Genomic DNA, 15,200 nt, shown 5'->3' on the forward strand with positions numbered 1-15,200 from the left:
TGACTGTTTTTATAACTGTCTTGCTACACAAAACTTTGGCTTCCATTTATATTACTTATATTTATGTTGATGATACGGGCATGATCATTTTATTGTAGGATTTCTAAAAAATGAGGAAGTTCCGTACTTATACACTATGGGCTTTACTTTAATGGTTCTTGCCGAACCTCTGGTACCAGACAATACTTTCTATAGAGAACTGGTTGTTTTGTGCATATAGCGGTTCTGACCTTGGCGGGTGGGAGCTTGCTATGGTGTACCACGTCTATTGGCACATTCGTCTCTCATATAGGGATTGATGGAGCTAAAAGGACGTTGTACGACCAGTCTCTGAAAGTGTCTGCCATTCTAGCCCTGATGGTGTTCTTTCATCTTTGGAACAAACTCCGCTTTGCCACATAGTTGGCTGCATTTTCCTACACATTTTGCCCTTCATTCCAGTACAGTTTATTCTTCCTGCTACAATATACGCAAATGCGGGACAACTGTTTTGTTAGCAAGACCAATTTTATAGTCAGCCATTGTGTTTTAGGAGCATGCCTCCCTCTGTGAGTAATAATTCCTGGAAGGATTTTCTTTTTTGCTCAATGTCTCTAGAAGCTTTGAATGGGTCCTGGATCTTCAATTTCAAATAAAGCCAAATTTGTCACATTGTGCCCCTTTCTGTCCAAGCCCTGCCATTTGTCCAAACAGAACTTTTTTACTACATATGGGATATTGCTGCACTCATAATAAAGTGGGTAACGAATTGTGGGGTCCACTTTCTGATGTTATTTCTGAAAAAATCGAGACATTCAAGATTCTCGTGGAAAAAAATGAATTTTTTCAATATGACAACCTAATGTTATCAAACTCTGTGTCATACATGTGGGTTCAAATTGCTCAATATACCCCTGATTAAAATCTTGAGGGGTGTAGTTTCCAAAACGGGGTCAGTTGTGGGGGGTTTCTGCTGTTAGGCACATCTACAAACCCAAAATGACGTCCGCTCTCACAATTAAGAGATTAAAAAGTCAAACGGCGCGCCTTCCCTTCCAAGCTCCGCAGTGCGCCCAAACAGAGGTTTACCCCCACATACGGGGTATCGACATACTCAGGACAAATTGCACAACAACTTTTGGGGTCTATTTTGTCTTGCTACCCTTGGGAAAATAAAAAATTGGGGGTGAAAAGATCATATTTGTGAAAAAAAAATGATTTTTAATTTTTTCGGCTCTACGTTATAAACTTGTGTGAAGCACTTGGGGGTTCAAAGTGTTGACCACACACCTAGATAAGTTCCTTAGGGGGTCTAGTTTCCAAAATGGTGTCACTTGTGGGGGGTTTCCACTGTTTAGGCACATCAGGGGCTCTCCAAACGCGACATGGTGTCCGATCTCAATTCCAGAGAATTCTATGTTGAAAAAGTCAAATGGCGCTCCTTCCCTTCTGAGCTCTACTGTGCACCCAAACAGAGTTTTACCCCCACATACGGGGTATCGACATACTCAGGACAAATTGCACAACAACTTTTGGGGTCTATTTTGTCTTGCTACCCTTGGGAAAATAAAAAATTGGGGGTGAAAAGATCATTTTTGTGAAAAAAAAATGATTTTTAATTTTTTCGGCTCTACGTTATAAACTTGTGTGAAGCACTTGGGGGTTCAAAGTGTTGACCACACACCTAGATAAGTTCCTTAGGGGGTCTAGTTTCCAAAATGGTGTCACTTGTGGGGGGTTTCCACTGTTTAGGCACATCAGGGGCTCTCCAAACGCGACATGGTGTCCGATCTCAATTCCAGAGAATTCTATGTTGAAAAAGTCAAATGGCGCTCCTTCCCTTCTGAGCTCTACTGTGCACCCAAACAGAGGTTTACCCCCACATACGGGGTATCAACATACTCAGGACAAATTGCACAACAACTTTTGGGGTCTATTTTGTCTTGCTACCCTTGGGAAAATAAAAAATTGGGGGTGAAAAGATCATTTTTGTGAAAAAAAAATGATTTTTAATTTTTTCGGCTCTACGTTATAAACTTGTGTGAAGCACTTGGGGGTTCAAAGTGTTGACCACACACCTAGATAAGTTCCTTAGGGGGTCTAGTTTCCAAAATGGTGTCACTTGTGGGGGGTTTCCACTGTTTAGGCACATCAGGGGCTCTCCAAACGCGACATGGTGTCCGATCTCAATTCCAGAGAATTCTATGTTGAAAAAGTCAAATGGCGCTCCTTCCCTTCTGAGCTCTACTGTGCACCCAAACAGAGGTTTACCCCCACATACGGGGTATCAACATACTCAGGACAAATTGCACAACAACTTTTGGGGTCTATTTTGTCTTGCTACCCTTGGGAAAATAAAAAATTGGGGGTGAAAAGATCATTTTTGTGAAAAAAAAATGATTTTTAATTTTTTCGGCTCTACGTTATAAACTTGTGTGAAGCACTTGGGGGTTCAAAGTGTTGACCACACACCTAGATAAGTTCCTTAGGGGGTCTAGTTTCCAAAATGGTGTCACTTGTGGGGGGTTTCCACTGTTTAGGCACATCAGGGGCTCTCCAAACGCGACATGGTGTCCGATCTCAATTCCAGAGAATTCTATGTTGAAAAAATCAAATGGCGCTCCTTCCCTTCTGAGCTCTACTGTGCACCCAAACAGAGGTTTACCCCCACATACGGGGTATCGACATACTCAAGACAAATTGCACAACAACTTTTGGAGTCTATTTTGTCTTGCTACCCTTGGGAAAATAAAAAATTGGGGGTGAAAAGATCATTTTTGTGAAAAAAAAATGATTTTTAATTTTTTCGGCTCTACGTTATAAACTTGTGTGAAGCACTTGGGGGTTCAAAGTGTTGACCACACACCTAGATAAGTTCCTTAGGGGGTCTAGTTTCCAAAATGGTGTCACTTGTGGGGGGTTTCCACTGTTTAGGCACATCAGGGGCTCTCCAAACGCGACATGGTGTCCGATCTCAATTCCAGGGAATTCTATGTTGAAAAAGCCAAATGGCGCTCCTTCCCTCCTGAGCTCTACTGTGCACCCAAATAGTGGTCCCTCCCCACATATGGGGTATCGGCATTCTCCGGACAAATTGCACAACAAATGATGTGGTTCATTTTCTTTTTTTACACATGTGAAAATAAAAAAAAATGATTCTGAAGTAAAATATTTGTGAAAAAAAGTAAAATGTTCATTTTTTCCTTCCACATTGCTTCAGTTCCTGTGCAGCAACTGAAGGGTTAATAAACTTCTTGAATGTGGTTTTGCGCACCTTGAGGGGTGCAGTTTTTAGAATGGTGTCAATTTTGGGCATTTTCTGCTACATAGACCCCTCAAACTGACTTCAAATGTGAGGTGGTCCCTAAAAAAAATGGTTTTGTAAATTTTGCTGTAAAAATAAGAAATTGCTGGTCAAATTTTAACCCTTATAACTCCCTAATAATTTTTTTTTTTTCCAAAATTGTGCTGATGTAAAGTAGACATATGGGAAATGTTATTTATTGACCATTTTGTGTGACATATCTCTCTGATGTAAGGGCATAAAAATTAAAAGTTTGAAAATTGCAAAATTTTCAACATTTTCGCCATATTTCCGTTTTTTTAATAAATAAACGCAAGTAATATCGAAGAAATGTTACCACTAACATGAAGTGCAATATGTCACGAAAAAACAATCTCAGAATCAGCGGGATCCGTTGAAGCGTTCCAGAGTTATAACCTCATAAAGTGACAGTGGTCAGAATTGTAAAAATTGGCCTGGTCATTAAGTACCAAATTGGCTCTGTCACTAAGGGGTTAACTTTGCATTATGGCTTCTGTCACTGAGTCACTGGGCTGAAAGGTTTTACATAAAACTCAAAATTATTCTATACACTCCCATACATTGCAGCTACAAGGGCAGGGACCGGACTATTACTCATAGACTTCATGCAAAAAATCTGCACATTTTATTTAAATTCCCCTTTTCTTCTATATCCTTGTGCTCTTTTGCTAATCTTTCATCTTTAATTAAAAGAATGCTGGAAGAGGTAAGTGAAGACTGACACGTAGTTAAAGGGTTAATCCATCTCTTATATTATTATTTTAAGGACAGGCCTAGTGTGATTTCAAATTTTATAGAGCATATACTCACCTACCAATCCCTGATTCTGCTCCATACCACTATTCAGGTCCTCTGCTGACCTCCTTACCGCTACTGGTAAGCGATAATATGCGGCCCCTGCATTAAATCACTAACCACAGTAGGATGTTGTTCGTGGCTAGAAACTGTGATTGCCTGCAGAGGTCAATCAGAAAAGGAAACATGTATACCAACCAGTGGTCATGGGCAGTGGCATGGAGGAGTGGGGGCTCAGATCGGCATAGATTTGATTTTAAGTATTGATCATACTAGGCCCATTTTTAAAATAAATATAAAGAGGCAGGAGAAGTCATGCAGTGGAAGATGGACAATCCTTTTAAAGCAGAAGAAGTGGTCAAGGAGGTGTCTACATAAGAGTGAAGACTAATGGGCCATTCTAGATGCACAGGAAAATTACTTTAGTGGCAACCATTATTTACTTTTATCTCACTTTTAATTGAAATGACTTGAGGCTAGAAATGAGAGGATCAATTCGCAAAGGATCATGTTCAAGTCAAATTTTATGAAACTCGATACATAGTTCACAAAGCAAAAAACTTGCCTGGCACCATTTCCTACACCGCTGTAGTGGTAGAGGGCAAATGACAACTTGCATTGTCGACCTCGCCTCCCCATAATGCCCTGCAGTTATGACATCTAGCAGATATCATACCTTGTACAGCGGGGGTCAGTACCTCAGCCACCACAGATCAGCATTTTCTAGTGGAGCACAGTTTGTATGGCAGGGTCATTTACCCTCTCCAGAGTCACTGGGTACGTCTCTCTTTCCATTACAGTGTAAACTCTTAAGGTTATCAGGGTCATCTCTCTCTCTCCTGTAGAGTGTAAGCTCTTATGGTCAGCAGAGTCCTCTCTCTCCTGTAAAGAATAAGCTCTTATGGTCAGCAGAGTCCTCTCTTTCCTGTAGAGTGTAAGCTCTTATGGTCAGTGGAGTCCTCTCTCTCCTGTAGAGTGTAATCTCTTATGGTCAGCAGAGTCCTCTCTCTACTGTAGAGTGTAAGCTCTTATGATCAGTGGAGTCCTCTCTCTCCTGTAGAGTGTAAGCTCTTATGGTCAGCGGAGTCCTCTCTCTTTCTCCTCTAGAGTGTAAGCTCTTATAGTCAGTGGAGTCCTCTCTCTCCTGTAGAGTGTAATCTCTTATGGTCAGTGAGGTCCTCTCTCTCCTGTAGAGTGTAATCTCTTATGGTCAGCAGAGTCCTCTCTCTACTGTAGAGTGTAAGCTCTTATGATCAGCGGAGTCCTCTCTCTCCTGTAGAGTGTAAGCTCTTATGGTCAGCAGGGTCCTCTCTCTTTCTCCTGTAGAGTGTAAGCTCTTATAGTCAGTGGAGTCCTCTCTCTCCTGTAGAGTGTAATCTCTTATGGTCAGTGAGGTCCTCTCTCTCCTGTAGAGTGTAATCTCTTATGGTCAGCAGAGTCCTCTCTCCAGTAGACTGTAAGCTCTTATGGCAAGTGGGGTCCTCTCTCTCCTGTAGATTGTAAGCTCTTATGGCCAGTGGTGTACTCTATATCTCCAGTAAATTGTAAGCTCTCCTTTTCAGCGAGGTCCTCTTTTTTTGCCTGTAAAGTGTAAAGTCTTATGGTCAGCAGAGTCTACTCCTTCTTGCCTGTAGAGTGTAAGCTCTTATGGTAAGCAGGGCCGGTCTCTCTTATCCATATTTTCTGCCTTTATTCTGTCTCCAAAAGTCCTACTCAAGGAATGGCTTGTTAGTGCAACCTTCTGCTTGGATATAATGATGTCATGAATCTCGTATGTGGTGATCTCACCAGTTCCAAGTCTTGCTCCAAAACCGAGGGTAGATGTGATTCCTTGAAAAGTAGCGACAAATTGGCCATGAAGACCCATGCAGATGCAGAAAATTTACTTTATTATTGTTGTTAGTGTGTGGTAACATCATCAGTTCCAGCCCATAACTCAAAACTCGTAGAGTTTTCTTTTTGTTTTCCCTGTGTATGCTTAGACTGGTTATAGGTCCCTTTAAACAAACATTCGTGCAGAAGAGAAATGAATAAATGTGGCTTTCATCTTAAATCTGGTATTATCCCCTTTTGAATTATTGCCTTTGCCTCTATCCACTGTACATGACATTCATAATCATGACCAAAGTTCAACAATGGAGGAGCCCGTGGAATTTACATTGCAGCTTAATAGAAATTCTCCAGCTAATATGGTTTTCTAGCAAATTCATGCCTCAACCTAAGAAGCCAGATATTTTCAGTAATACTAAAATTCATTGTGGAAATAGCAATAGGTTAATTTGTTCTTTGATTACTGTTTAGAAGAGAGACCTTGTATTTCTATCTGAAATAAATGTCTTAATGAAGGATTAGATACAGTTTGTTTGAGTTTGAAAAAACAAAGCTGTGGCCTAATGCAGCCTGAGCTCCACTTCATCCTGGAGGCAACCAAAAAATTTTAGGTTGAAAGGAAAGAACTATAATCATGAAGCGTTTAGGTTCCATATGCCCAAATTATGATGTAACTTGGACCCCAGCTTTTATTTATGTAAATCTTCTAAAGTCTGTAGGTTCAGAATATGGTATCTTTTCTTCCACTACTAAGAGGGTGTGTAGTATGTGGCCCTTTTGTGCTTTGCTATATTGGATAATCGGATTATATATTTGAGTGCAGTAATGTAGATTAGGGATGTTAAGGATAGGGTTAGGTCTGGGTATAGGTTATGACTCGGGTTAGAGATAGGGCTAGTTAGGGCTATGGTTAGGGATAGGGTAAGGGCTCTCTCAGATGTCCATGATCATCGGTCCCATGTCAGATTGCAACACATGGATAGGCCACTTATCTCCCATCCCCGAGCGTGACAAATCCATAGAAATACAGTGGCTAAGGGTCAAAAGCAGGAAGTGAGTCAGTATGTGGCTGAGGCCATAAGAGCCACAGATGTAAGCTGTACTAAGTAGAACAGAAAAGTAGGCTGAAGACATCAGGGGGTTTCCCCAATACATAGGCTCACAAAGGCAATGTCCACACCTTCAGTGTTTGGTAAGTATTTTACTTCAGTATTTGTAAGCCAAAACCAAGAGTGCATGAAAAATGAAGTGGTGCTTATGTTTCTACTTTTCCTGATTGTTCCACTACTGATTGTGGCTTACAAATACTGCTTAAATACTTAACTTGTGAACGGGGCCTAAGAGGGAGCTTCACATAAGCATGCAGCAAGTAATGTGACTAATGAGAGAAGTGATGTTGGAGTCATTACAGCAGTTTTGAAACCAGCTCTGTAAGACACCCCTGAGGATCCATGAGACTTTTGCCATGTTGACTTTGCGCTGTAAAATGTGAAATATGTTGAACCTTGTTAAAGAAATGAAAAGGATTATAGAATGGGGTTGAGCGAGACAGACTCCTAAGATACATCTGTTTGGTTCCATTTATAGAACATTATAAGGAAGGAAACCTAATTAGGAGAAAGTAGCCGAGGGGGAGTTTAAATAGACTGGGCTAAAGCCCCAAAGCAACTGAATCTGGAAAGAAAGTAATTCTAGAATTTTTGTTGCACGTAAGTGCTTCATGATTCTAGAACAAAACAGAGCCTAGACCCGGGTAGCCATCAAAGGCATTCCTGCCATTGTGAAGGAACTTAGGTACTTGATAGACTACTGAGAGAAAGATAAATTTATTAATTTTATGTCAGTGCAACTTTATCAAAGCCTTTCCTCTCCCATGCTCTGTCCACAGGTGATTATGAAAATAGATAATCATCAAAAGCCACGTAATGTGACAGCAACCACAAAATGCATTGTGCCTCTACTCAATCAATGAGTCAATCTTGGTTGCACCAAGAACAATGTCTACGATTTTCTAGTGAGTGTTTTTTTCCCCATTACAAGTGCACTTCTTACCACTTGCTACTTATTTGCCCTTTGTCTTTCAACAATCCTTGCATTAAGCCAGGACTTAAAAATGCTTGGTACATCCATTGAATCATAATATTATGGACATTAAATTACTTGTTTTAAAAGGTAACTTTAAATCTCAAAGAGACAGAAGAATATGGGAATATAAGCTAATGATGACCTTTGACAGTCTTGAGTGCAGGAATGAATGTGACGCATGGATTTATGTCTTTTTACATCAACTAAGAATCCAAGGAATTTGCCCTTCCGACCATGTGGGGTCATCACAAAAGAACCAGACCCCAATCAGAGGACAATAAAACATTCCCTATCTAAGAACTGGTCCAATATTTATGGACATAACTGTTTATCACCCATGGTAATTCTGCTTCATGTCACCTGTCTTATCCATGGTTTTTTTTTCTGTGATGTCTTGTGCATAAATATGTGATTCTCCAGAATTTCTTTTAGTCTATGCCTGATGAAGAGGCCTGAGTAGTCTCAAAAGCTTGCAATTTGTTACCATCTTTTCAGTTAGCCACTAAAAAGGTATCAACCACTGAGGACTCTCAATTCTAAATATTTTCTATCTACTGGCTAATACGGTACCAAGATATATATCTTTCCTATGGTCCATCCTTAGATCCTTAGAATAAAACATTAAAATATCGTTGACCAGGGGTCTTCATTTTGAAACCCCTGTTGATCACTGAAAAGTGAAGCTTCCCCATAATGATTTACCTGACACAGCTCTGTATAGTGACCGTGCCTGGTAATACAGCTCAGTCTCATTTTATTGAATGAGAAAAAGCTGTAATGCCAGCACAGTCACTCTGAAATATATGAAGCTGTGCCTCTAAAACTACGAGGGGGATGTAGGTCTAGGTGATTGTTGTGACCTCCTCCACCAGCTGACCAACAGGGGTAACAAGTATTATACCCATACTGATCGAATACATACATGCCAACTGTCTGTAACTTCCCGGGGCACGAGCGGAGTAGTTTATATAAATTCCCCCCAAATATGGCCATTTCAAATAGATTGGTGGCGTTCACAGGAGGAGGAGGTACAATTATGGGTTTGGGGGCATGCTGTTTAAACACCCAAGAAATGTTTGCAACTGTGCTAGTATATTTACCAACTTTTCAAAGGACCATCGGCAGTTTGTGCACCAAATGTTTTATCCATAAGGGGGTGCTGGCCAAAAAATTAGTAATCATGTCTAACAGTGATGACTACCATAAAGAAAGACCATCATCTTGTTTGGCCTTTGAATCCAGATTGTGAACACTCAGTGGTCTGGGCCCTTCTCTTCATGATTTCCCTAGAGCTGCACAGGCATGTGGTAATGCTATGGTAAGTATGATTTTGTGTATCATCCTAAAACAAAACTTATCTCATCTGGGATGAACAATAACAAGATTCTGAAGGTTAGAGATGAACAGATCTGACAATATTAGCATTCTTCTAATTACACAGATTTTACCTGCGATTCAATTTAAAGCAAAGTTATTTTCTGCGAATTGTATATTCACTATTATACTGTACGGTTTCTCCAGACCCCAGAGCATAATAAACGTAAAAAACCTGCAACTGTGTTTCACCTCTGCCGCTCGTTGTTTGCGGTCTCTTCCTCTGAAACTTTGCTTTCCGCCATGACATGCTGCATCTTCGGCATTTTCAATCTGAGCCGGGAATTCAGGTGCAACCAGTCCTCAAATGTCCTTGCACTTTGTCAACGCTGTTCATGCTATGATGTCACCACATTAATGATGTACATCACAACTTAACGACGCACAGTGACCTCTGAGGCCTTGTCACGGCTGGAAGTCCTGGCCTAGAATCAAGAGTCAGATATGTGGCTGAGGAATGAAGTGGCATGGTGGACCAGACGGTGGACAACAAGCAGTGCGGTTGCAGCCCCGGTGAGCATTGAGGTGAGTATTAGCTTTTTTTGTATTTTTTTTAACCATTTGATATACAGCTTAGCAAAATGGTGGCCAGACGAATTGTAGCCGAGTGATAAACCAAATATCCACAGAGAATATGGATTTTTTGAAAAATTCTAATAGAATTAAATTCCATTCACCATAATCTGTATTCACAATTTATCTTTATAGAACATGCACACAACAGTCACATCATTGCTTAGGAAGGACTAGTGTTTTTTTTTTGTGAAGCTATTATGGCAGATTCAGATTTGAGCTCTCACTTTTGGAGTATATGGTTTGCTTGGTCTCATTATCATGTCAAAGGCTGAGTTTTTCTGAGGACCTTTTGATATACTAAACCAATCATGAATAACCTTACTACCAAATAATGTCCTGGTTACATCATGTTTTGAAACAGCAAAGATTGAAAAAATTCCACACTTGGAACGGAATGTTGCCTTTCCATGATGGGTCATTAAACAATTGAAAAGTGGACTATAGAGTACTGCCTTTATATCTATTGAATATTTTGAGGTTTGGTTTTGCCAGAGAAGCTTTTTGCAGCCAAATTTTTGGATTTTTTTTGTCTCTGCTAGTGCGGAACCTGTATTTTACATTAACCCCTTTCTGCCATTAGACATACTATTCCGTCCATGTGGGGTGGGTTTTACTTCCCAAGGACGGAATAGTACGTCATAGGCAATCGGCTTATCGCAGCTGACATCCGGCACTATGTGCCAGGAGCGGTCACGGACCGCCCCCGGCACATTAACCCCCTGCACACCGCGATCAAACATGATCGCGATGTGCCGGCGGTGCAGGGAAGCATCGCGCAGGGAGGGGGCTCCCTGCGGGCTTCCCTGAGACCCCCGCAGCAACGCGATGTGATCGCTTTGCTCCGGGGGTCTCCTACCTTCCCCCCTGCAGCAAGTCCCGGATCCAAGATGGCCGCAGATCCGGGTCCTGCAGGGAGGGAGGTGGCTTACCAAGTGACTGCTCAGAGCAGGCACTTGGTAACGCTGCAGCACTCTGAGACAGATCGGTGATCTGTCAGAGTGCTGTGCAAACTGGCAGATCACCGATCTGTATTGTCCCCCCCTGGGACAAAGTAAAAAAGTTCAAAAAATTTTTTACAAGTGTGTAAAAAAAAAAAAAAGAAAAAATCCTAAATAATGAAAAAATATATATATATATTATTCCCATAAATACATTTCTTAATCTAAATAAAAGAAACAAAACAATAAAAGTACACATATTTATTATCGCTGTGTCCGTAAAGACCCGACCTATAAAACTGTCCCACTAGTTAACCCCTTCAGTAAACACCGTAAGAAAAAAAAAACGAGACAAAAAACGCCGCTTTATTATCATACCACCGTACAAAAAGTGGAATAACACGCAATCAAAAAGACAGATGTAAATAACCATGGTACCGCTGAAAGCGACATCTTGTCCCGCAAAAAACGAGCCGCCATACAGCAACATCAGCAAAAAAATAAAAAAGTTATAGTCCTCAGAATAAAGCGATGCAAAAATAATTATTTTTTCTATAAAATAGTTTTTATCATATAAAAGCGCAAAAACATAAAAAAATGATATAAATGAGGTGTCGCTGTAATCGTACTGACCCGAAGAATAAAACTGCTTTATCAATTTTACCAAACGCGGAACGGTATAAACGCCTCCTCCAAAAGAAATTCATGAATAGCTGGTTTTTGGTAATTCTGCCTCACAAAAATCGGAATAAAAAGCGATCAAAAAATGTCACATGCCCGAAAATGTTACCAATAAAAACGTCAACTCGTCCCGCAAAAAAACAAGACCTCACATGACTCTGTGGACTCAAATATGGAAAAATTATAGCTCTCAAAATGTGGTAACGCAAAAAATATTTTTTGCAATAAAAAGCGTCTTTCAGTGTGTGACGGCTGCCAATCATAAAAATCCGCTAAAAAAGCTATAAATAGTAAATAAAACCCCCCTTCATCACCCCCTTAGTTAAGGAAAAATCAAAAAATAAAAAAATGTATTTATTTCCATTTTCCCGTAAGGGCTAGGGCTAGGGCTAGGGTTAGGGTTAGGGTTAGGGTTAGGGCTAGGGTTAGGGCTTGGGTTAGGGTTAGGGCTAGGGTTAGGGTTAGGGTTAGGGCTAGGGTTAGGGCTAGGGTTAGGGCTAGGGTTAGGGCTAGAGTTATGGTTAGGGCTAGGGTTAGGGCTATAGTTATGGTTAGGGTTAGGGCTAAGGTTAAGGCTACAGTTAGGGTTAAGGCTACAGTTAGGGTTAAGGCTACAGTTAGGGTTGGGGCTAAAGTTAGGGTTAGGGTTTGGATTACATTTGCGGTTGGGAATAGGGTTGGGATTAGGGTTAGGGGTGTGTCTGGGTTAGAGGTGTGGTTAGGGTTACCGTTGGAATTAGGGTTAGGGTGTGTTTGGATTAGCGTTTCAGTTATAATTGGGGGGTTTCCACTGTTTAGACACATCAGGGGCTCTCCAAACGCGACATGGCGTCCGATCTCAATTCCAGCCATTTCTGCGTTGAAAAAGTAAAACAGTGCTCCTTCCCTTCCGAGCTCTCCCGTGTGCCCAAACAGGAGTTTACCCCAACATATGGGGTATCAGCGTATTCAGGACAAATTGGACAACAACTTTTGGGGTCCAATTTCTCCTGTTACCCTTGGGAAAATACAAAACTGGGGGCTAAAAAATAATTTTTGTGGGAAAAAAAAGATTTTTTTATTTTCACGGCTCTGCGTTATAAACTGTAGTGAAACACTTGTGGGCTCAAAGTTCTCACAACACATCTAGATTAGTTTGTGGGGGGGTCTATTTTCCAATATGGAGTCACTTGTGGGGGTTTCTACTGTTTAGGTACATTAGGGCCTCTGCAAACGCAATGTGACGTCTGCAGACCATTCCATCTAAGTCTGTATTCCAAATGGCGCTCCTTCCCTTCCGAGCCCTCCCATGCGCCCAAACAGTGGTTTACCCCCACATTTGGGGTATCATTGTACTCAGGACAAATTGTACAACAACTTTTTGGTTCCAATTTCTTCTCTTACTCTTGGGAAAATAAAAAATTGGGGGCGAAAAGATAATTTTTGTGAAAAAAAAAGGATTTTTTATTTTTACGGTACTGCATTATAAACGTCTGTGAAGCACTTGGTGAGTCAAAGTGCTCACCACACCTCTAGATAAGTTCCTTAGGGGGTCTACTTTCCAAAATGGTGTCACTTGTGGGGGGTTTCAAAGTTTAGGCACATCAGTGGCTCTCCAAACGCAACATGGCGTCCCATCTCAATTCCAGTCAATTTTGCATTAAAAAGTCAAATGGCGCTCCTTCGCTTCCAAGCTCTGTCATGCGCCCAAACAGTGGTTTACCTCCACTTATGGGGTATTGGCGTACTCAGGACAAATTGTTCAACAAGGTTTGGGGTCCATTTTCTCCTGTTACCCTTGGTAAAATAAAACAAATTGGAGCTGAAGTAAATTTTTTGTGAAAAAAAGTTAAATGTTAATTTTTATTTAAACATTCCAAAAATTCCTGTGAAACACCTGAAGGGTTTATAAACTTCTTGAATGTGGTTTTGAGAACCTTTAGGGGTGCAGTTTTTAGAATGGTGTAACACTTGGGTATTTTCTATCATATAGACCCCTCAAAATGACTTCAAATGAGATGTGGTCCCTAAAATAAAATGGTGTTGTAAAAATGAGAAATTGCTGGTCAACTTTTAACCCTTAACTCCCTAACAAAAAAAAAATGTTGGTTCCAAAATTGTGCTGATGTAAAGTAGACATGTGGGAAATGTTACTTATTAAGTATTTTGTGTGACATATCTCTGTGATTTAATTGCATAAAAATTCAAAGTTGGAAAATTGCGAAATTTTCAAAATTTTCGCCATATTTCCATTTTTTTCACAAATAAACGCAGGTAATATCAAAGAAATTTTACCACTATCATGAAGTACAATATGTCACGAGAAAACAGTGTCAGAATCACCGGGATCCGTTAAAGCGTTCCAGAGTTATAACCTCACAAAGGGACAGTGGTCAGAATTGTAAAAATTGGCCCGGTCCATAACGTGCAAACCACCCTTGGGGGTAAAGGGGTTAAGATAGATAGATAGATAGATAGACAACCGAATGGTATTCTTGTGCACTTAGGAGCATTTCTCCTGTGTTATATAATGCTGTGTAAGTTATGGATGTGAAAATATCCAGAGAAACAGTGTCGTTCTTCTGTTCTGCTCTTGTTCTCCTCTCACCTGTGATCTCACTGGTTAAAAGAGGATTTCTGGCACCATCATTTCATGCTGCATCTTGTCACTTTTCTCAACATTTTTCCTAAATGTCATGTCTTCCCCTCCTGATACCATCGTCTTACATGCTGAGCTGACACTGACAGCGTTTCTGACATAAGGTGACAAGAAGAGAATTGTTCCCACTAAACACACATCATTTCTGTACATCCTTGTTCACAGAGAACATTCATCCAATAAAGTTCACAACCTCCTCTTCAGAAAATTCCAAGGTTAACAGTACAAACAAGTACAAAAATATATTCCTGTCCTATGGAGATGCTATGACATGCTACAATAAAATAAGCATTGTAATGTGGAAAGTTCTAAAATGTTCTAATATATATATTGATCTCTGCTTGCTGTCAATGACTTAAAATATTATTGTTCATATTTAGGAACTAAAAACAAATCCTGACCTAATAATTCTTATCAATGAGGAGTGTTTTTCATTACAACTATCTCTGATCTGTGCTGGGGGTGCAGCGCCCCAGGGTCCTGGTCGTTGCAGTAATATCATTCTTCCACCAGGAGGAGTGATGTTACATCTGATGGCAATAAAGGAGATCACTTTACCAGGTATCACAAACCATACACCACACTTCACACTCCAGGCCACCAAGGGGAGCTTTGCTCGTATCTATTAGGGCACTCTTCACAATTAGGTAAAACTGGTGGTCTGGAAAGGAAGTTAGGCAGAAGCTGACTGGGCTTCACCCAGGCAGCACCTGTCAGGCTGTCAGGGGAAAGGAAGAACATCTAAGAGCTGCAGACAGAGTGGTCCCTGACAGGCCTAGGTAGAAGACCACGGAGCTGCCCCACGTGCGGCAGCATCCTAAGAAAGGACTCGAAGTGAATTTTGTTGTAGCGGGTGAGAAACAAAGTCATAGCAAAAGGAGAGGAAACCAGAAGGAGTTCTGCCCTGTAAAAGGCTGCCTACTTTCTGAGGCGCAGAAGCCAGTAGCCAGAACATCGAGGGAGTAAGGATCTCTACGCT

Source organism: Ranitomeya imitator, chromosome 2 (genome assembly GCF_032444005.1).
Source record: "Ranitomeya imitator isolate aRanImi1 chromosome 2, aRanImi1.pri, whole genome shotgun sequence".
Classification (NCBI taxonomy): domain Eukaryota; kingdom Metazoa; phylum Chordata; class Amphibia; order Anura; family Dendrobatidae; genus Ranitomeya; species Ranitomeya imitator.